Here is a 6,902-nt window from a genome sequence, read left to right as displayed (position 1 = left end):
GGATCTTACTGTTCATATCACTATCAGCATTTTTGTCAAAGCCATTCAACAAGTCTCTAGGAAGTTCCAAACTTTTCCACATTTTTTCTGTCTTCTTCTGAGCCCTCCAAACTGTTCCAACCTCTGCCTGTTACTCAGTTCCAAAGTTGCTTCCACATTTTCAGTTATCTTTTCAGCAACGACTAATACAATTTATTGCATTAGTCCATTTTCATGCTGCTGATAAAGACATACCCGAGACTGGGCAATTTATAAAAGAAGGAGGTTTAACATGGACTTCCAGTTCCACATGGCTGGGGAAGCCTCACAATCATGGCAGAAGGGAAGGAGGAGCAAGTCACATCTTACATGGATGGCAGCAGGCAAAGAAAAAGAGCTTGTGCAGGGAAACTCCCCTTATAATACCATCAGATCTTGTGAGACCCACCCACAACCATGAGAACACCATGGGAAAGACCTGCCCCCATGATCCAGTTACCTCCCACTGGGTCCCTCCCACAACATGTGGAAATTAAAGATGAGAATTGGGTGGGGACACAGCCAAACCATATCAGATGCATATTCTTACTTTCCTGCTATATTATATCATTCTCCTCTAGTAAACTGTACATTTGTAAGCACCCTCATGCTGGGTCTCCTGGGTCTTCTACAGCAATCCAACCCTGTTTAACTATTGGGAACTTATAGTAGGGGAGTTGCGCCTGATTCTTGTCTGTGAATTTTTTTTTTTTTTTTTTTGAGACAGAGTCTCACTCTGTCGCCCAGGCTGCAGTGCAGTGGTGCAATATTGGCTCACTGGAACCTCTGCCTCCTGGGTTCAAATGATTCTCCTGCCTCAGCCTCCTCAGTAGCTGGGACTACAGGATCGTGGCACTATGCTTGACTAATTTTGTATTTTTAGTAGAGTCAGGGTTCCACCATGTTGGCCAGGCTGGCCTCTAACTCCTGGCCTCAAGCAATTTGCCTGCCTCAGCCTCCCAAAGTGCTGGGATTACAGGCATGAGCCACCACACCTGGCCCTGGCTGGTTTTTAATTTTATTTTATAAGCAATACTCTTGTTGGCTTCTATTATGGGCTGAATTGTGTCCCCCTCAAAATTCATATGTTGAATTTCTAATCCCCCTTTCCCTAGAATGTGACTGTATTTGGAGACAGAGCTTTTAAAGAGGCAATTGAGGTAAAAAGAGATCATATAGGTGGGCCCTAATCCAATATGACTGGTGTCCTTAGAGGGAAGAGATTAGGACACAGACAATACAGAGCCCATGGGGCAACTATGTTAGGACAGTGAGAAGGAGACCATCTGCAAGCCAATGAGAAAAGCCTCAGAAGAAACCAAACTGTCCCCACCTTGAATTGGACTCCTGGCCTCCAGAACTGTGAGAAAATACATTTCTATTGTTTAAGCAACCTATCTGTGGTATTTTGTTATGGCAGCCTTAGCAAATTAATATAGGTTCTCATCTATCTTGTTCCAGGGAATGTCAGTTTGTTAACTATCTCTACAGAGTCCTGTAGGTCAAAGTTCCATCTTTGCCATTCCAGACTTGCTGTCCATTATGATTATTACATTCACCTTGACTCTGACAGTTAACTGCTACCACCTGGCCTCTGCTCTTTCAGAATCCTATTATCTTCATTGACAGACACCAAGGGGCCTAATTACATAGCAATCTCTCCTATCATGTACCCTGACCCATAGAAAACAGCCACCATGGAGTTTTTCAATATTGCTAGTAGCCTTAACAAAACAAGTGTCCTCTGGGCCCTCTCAGGAGACATTGTCCACTGATATATTTTCTGGTTTTGCATAAGTAAGCTGTGCTAATTTGCCTACCTTTCTGAGCCTTTTGACCCTTCTCTCAAGTCAAGGCAGTTCCAACAACTCCCCTTCATTTACTACAGAGGCATTGTTGTCTCCAAGTTTCAAGGAGCCATTCCAGCAGCATACTAGGACTGGCTCCAGATGTCCTTGCCAGGATGCTAAATCCTGAGTCATGGGAGAGTGTTCCAATAACTATAAATTCTTCCATATCCAGCTTTCTATCCCTTCCTGGTCCAGAACCCTCAAGATCTATTCCCAGTTTATTCTCCTGATTCTGGCAAATAGAAATTTTCCAAGACTGACAACTATTCAGTGAATAATCTCTTTTCTCCCATAGTAGAAACACTGTTTCTCTTCTTGGCCCATGTTAAGAATCATCCCTTGTTATTTGTCTATAGAAGAAATGTGCTGAGGTGGGGGCAGATCTTGTGGAAGATAAGCATCATCCTTCTGTGTAAGTCTATCACTCTCACAGTCAAACCTGGGGTCTATTAGAATAGACTATTCTTTTCCGGAAGAGATTTAAAAAATACAATTTCTTATGAAGGCCTTTTGCTTTCACATCATTCTTTTAAAAAAATTTCTTTTTGAGACAAGGTCTTGCTCTGTCATCTGGGATGGAGTGCAGTGGCATGATCACAGCTCACTGCTGCCTTGACCTCCCAGGCTCAAGCGATCTTCCCACCTCAGCCTTGTGAGTAGCTAGGACCACAGGCATTCACCACCATGCCTAGCTATTTTTAAAAATTATTTGGAAAAACAGAGTCTCACTATGTTGCCCAGGCAGGTCTCAAACTCCTGGGCTCAAGTGACCCTCCCACGTTGGCCTTCCAAAGTGTTAGAATTACAGGCATGAGTCATCGAGCCTGGCCCACACTATTCCTTGAGTTAATAGCTGGCTAACCATGGCTGGGCGTGGTGGCTCATGCCTAATCCTAGCACTTTGGGAGGCCAAGGCAGGTGGATCAGCTGAGGTCAGGAGTTCAAGACCAGCCTCGCCAACATGGTGAAACCCTGTCTCTACTAAAAATACAAAAATTAGCCGGGTGTGGTGGCACACGCCTGTAATCCCAGCTACTTGGGAGGCTAAGGCAAGAGAATTGCTTGAACCTGGGAGGCAGAGGTTGTGGTGAGCCGAGATCGCACCATCGCACTCCCTGGGCAACAAGAGCGAAACTTCACCTCAAAAAAAAAAAAAAAGTTAGCTGACAAAACTTATCATTTTCTTCCTTTAAGGTTTCTATGGCCATTAACAACAGGAAACTAACTCAATGATTCTTAAAATTTCCACCTTTCAAGTGCTAGAACTATTGCATAAGCTTCCTTTCACTTGTACCCTATACCAATCTCAGCAATTGTGAGGCAACAGCATGCCAGGGATTACCAACACTCTGCTTACCATCAGTAATGAGGTTCTTGTTTTCATACGTTCTACAAGTGATCCAGCTCCAGAATTCCATCCTGAGGGTCTATTTTAAATGACCACTTCTGGTACCAAAAGTCATACTTTGGGTGAAACAGGCCCTGAGGTAAATGTTTGAGAGCAAGTGGTTTACTTGGGAGGTAATCCCAGGAAACAATGGAAGGAAGTGAGATAGGGAAGAAATGGAAAACAATATATGGTCTGCCAAAAAAAAAAAAAAAAAAAAAGCCATGTGCAAGTGGCTCATGCATGTAATCCCAGCACTTTGAGGTCAGGAGTTTGAGACCAGCCTGGCCAACATGGCAAAACCCTGTCTCTACTAAAAATACAAAAATTGGCCGGGTGCGGTGGCTCATGCCTGTAATCCCAGCACTTTGGGAGGCTGAGGCGGGTGGATCATGAGGTCAGAAGTTTGAGACCAGCCTGGCCAAGATGGTGAAACCCCGTCTCTACTAAAAAATACAGAAATTAGCCAGGCGCGGTGGCAGGTGCCTGTAATCCCAGCTACTCGGGAGGCTGAGGCAGGAGAATCGCTTGAACCTGGGAGGCAGAGTCTGCAGTGAGCCGAGATCACGCCACTGCCACTGCACTCTAGCCTGGGAGACAGAGCAAGACTCCGTCTCAAAAAAAAAAAAAAAATACAAAAGTCAGCTGGGTGTGGTGGCGGGCACCTGTAATCCCAGCTACTTGGGAGGCTGAGGCAGGAGAATCGCTTGAACCTGGGGGGTGGAGGTTGCAGTGAGCCAAAATCATGCCACTGCACTCCAGGCTGAGCAACAAGTGAGACTCCGTCTCAAAACACAACACAACACAACACATGGTCTGCTAATGAACAAATTACACTGGGACAACTCGGATTCAATTCCACTGGGGCCTCAGGAAGGGTAAATAGGACATGCATCGGGTTTTCTGCCCAGGGAACAAGGAAGCTGGGGGTATTTTCCCTTCATTTGTGTCCATCATTGATAGAGGGTTTCTCCCAAGGGCCTTAACTCCCTGGCACTTCTGGCCTGCCTTGTATACTGGCTAAGCACACTCCTGTGGTCAGAAAGCCCTTAGGCAGAGAGTCACAGGTGCTTGCAGTTAAGAAACCAGTGGCCCATACAGAAACATTGAGTGCTTAGAGGATATTGGGAGGAACATCTAGAGTCTGAGGGGGGATGGTGAGCGGGAATTAACAAGTTTTGTTTTGTTTTGTTTTGTTTTTGAGACAGAGTCTTGCTCTGTTGCCCAGGCTAGAGTGCAGTGGCACAATCTCGGTTCCCTGCAACCTCCACCTCCCGGGTTCAAGGGATTCCCCTGCCTCAGCCTCCCCAGTAGCTGGGACTACAGGCACCCTCCACCACGCCTGGCTGGTTTTTGTATTTTTAGCAGAGACAAAGTTTCGCCATGTTGGTCAGGCTGGTCTCCAACTTCTGACCTCAGGTGATCTGCCTGCCTCAGCCTCCCACAGTGCTGGGATTACAGGCATAAGCCACCGCACCTGGCCGGAATTATTACATTTGTTTTTAAATAGCCTTGTTCCCTTTTTCTGGTTGAGGTGAGCTAGTGCCTGTACACTGGTTGCCATGGAGCAGCTAGATGGAAGATTTTCTCATTTAGATCTTGAAGTAGGAGGTTCAGTACTACAAAGCTGCACATACTGGGTGACTCTTCCCCAAATAGGGAGAGGGATTGGATGTTGAGCAGCAATCAATCAGTCAATAGAACAACAACAAGAAGAAATAACAATTGAAAAATTCTACTACCCACATTATTCATAACCACCAGTCCAAGTTTCTGTTATATTCTCTCATAGCCTCATACTTTTACCTTCTTATCACTCAGAGGTGTTTTTGTCTGTAACAGAATATCTACCTACAATGGCTTAAATATGGATTTCTGGGTTTATTTTCTCACAAAACTGGAAAGCTAGAGATCAGGGGCTGCTAGCATTTGTTCAGCAGCTCAACAATGTTAGGGCTGATGGCTTCACAGTTCTTCTGGCCTTTTCCTCAATGCCACTAGATGACTTTTACAGCTCCACATTAAAGGCAAAAATAAGAAAGAAGAGTTAGAGACAGCGCTGTTATCAGGAAAGCAAAAGTTTTCCCAAAGAACCCCTGCATTCGTTTCCCATGACTGCTGTAACAAACTACCATAGACTTAGTGGCTTAAAAGAACACAAGTTAGTTTGTTTATTTATTTACTTATTCTATTTTATTTATTTATTTATTTATTTGAGACAGAGTTTCACTCTTTTTTTTTTTTTTTGAGACGGAGTCTGGCTCTGTTGCCCAGACTGGAGTGCAGTGGTGCGATCTCCACTCACTGCAAGCTCCGCCTCCCGGGTTCACACCATTCTCCTGCCTCAGCCTCCCGAGTAGCTGAGACTACAGGTGCCCGCCACCATGCCCGGCTAATTTTTTGTATTTTTAGTAGAGATGGGGTTTCACCATGTTAGCCAGTATGGTCTCGATCTCCTGACCTCGTGATCCACCCACCTCAGCCTCCCAAAGTGCTGGGATTACAGGCGTGAGTCACTGCACCCCGGCCTAGACAGAGTTTCATTCTTGTTGCCCAGGCTGGAGTGCAATGGCGCGATCTCAGCTCACAGCAACCTCGGTCTCCTGAGTTCAAGCGATTTTTCTGCCTCAGCCTTCCGAGTAGCTGGGATTACAGGCGTGAATCACTGCACCCCGGCCTAGACAGAGTTTCATTCTTGTTGCCCAGGCTGGAGTGCAATGGCGCGATCTCAGCTCACAGCAACCTCGGTCTCCTGAGTTCAAGCGATTTTTCTGCCTCAGCCTTCCGAGTAGCTGGGATTACAGGCATGCGCCACCATGCCCGGCTAATTTTTGTATTTTTAGTAGGGACAGGGTTTCTCCATGTTGGTCAGGCTGGTCTTGAACTCCCGACCTCAGGTGATCTGCCCGCCTCGGCCTCCCAAAGTGCTGGGATTACATGCGTGAGCCACCAAGCCCGGCCATAAGAACACAGGTTTAATATCTCACAGTTCTGGATGTCCGAAGTCTGAAATGGGTCTCTCTGGGCTAAAATCACAGTGTCTGCAGGGCTATGTGCCTTCTGGAGGTTCTGGGGGTGTATTGGTTTCCTTTTCTTTTCCAGCTTCTCAAGGGTGCCCATATCCCTTGACAGGTAGCTCCCTTCCACCTTCACAGCCAGCAACAGCAATCACAATCACATCACTTTTGACCTTTTTTTTTTTTTTTAAGATGGAGGCTTGCTCTGTCGCCCAGGCTGGAATGCAACGACAAGATCTCAGCTTACTGCAAGCTCCACCTCCCGGGTTCAAGCAATTCTCCTGCCTCAGCCTCCCAAGTAGCTAGGATTATAGGTGCCTACCACCATGCCCAGCTAATTTTTGTATTTTTACTAAAGGCAGGGTTTCACCATGTTGGCCAGGCTGGTCTCGAATGCCTGACCTCAGGTGATCCTCCTGCCTTGGCCTCCCACAGTGCTGGGATTACAGGTGTGAGCCACTGCGCCCAGCCTACGTCACTTTGACTTCTGTTTTCATCACCACATCTCCTTCTCTGACTCTTCTGCTGCCAGCTGTCTTCCACATTTAAGGACTCCTGTGATTATTTTGGACCCACCTGAATAATTCCAGCTGATCTCCCTATTTTAAGGTCACCTGGTTTGCAACCTTA

This window comes from Pan troglodytes, chromosome X (genome assembly GCF_028858775.2).
Source record: "Pan troglodytes isolate AG18354 chromosome X, NHGRI_mPanTro3-v2.0_pri, whole genome shotgun sequence".
NCBI classification, from domain to species: domain Eukaryota; kingdom Metazoa; phylum Chordata; class Mammalia; order Primates; family Hominidae; genus Pan; species Pan troglodytes.
The sequence above is the reverse complement of the archived record's forward strand: the minus strand, read 5'-3'. Positions refer to the sequence as shown.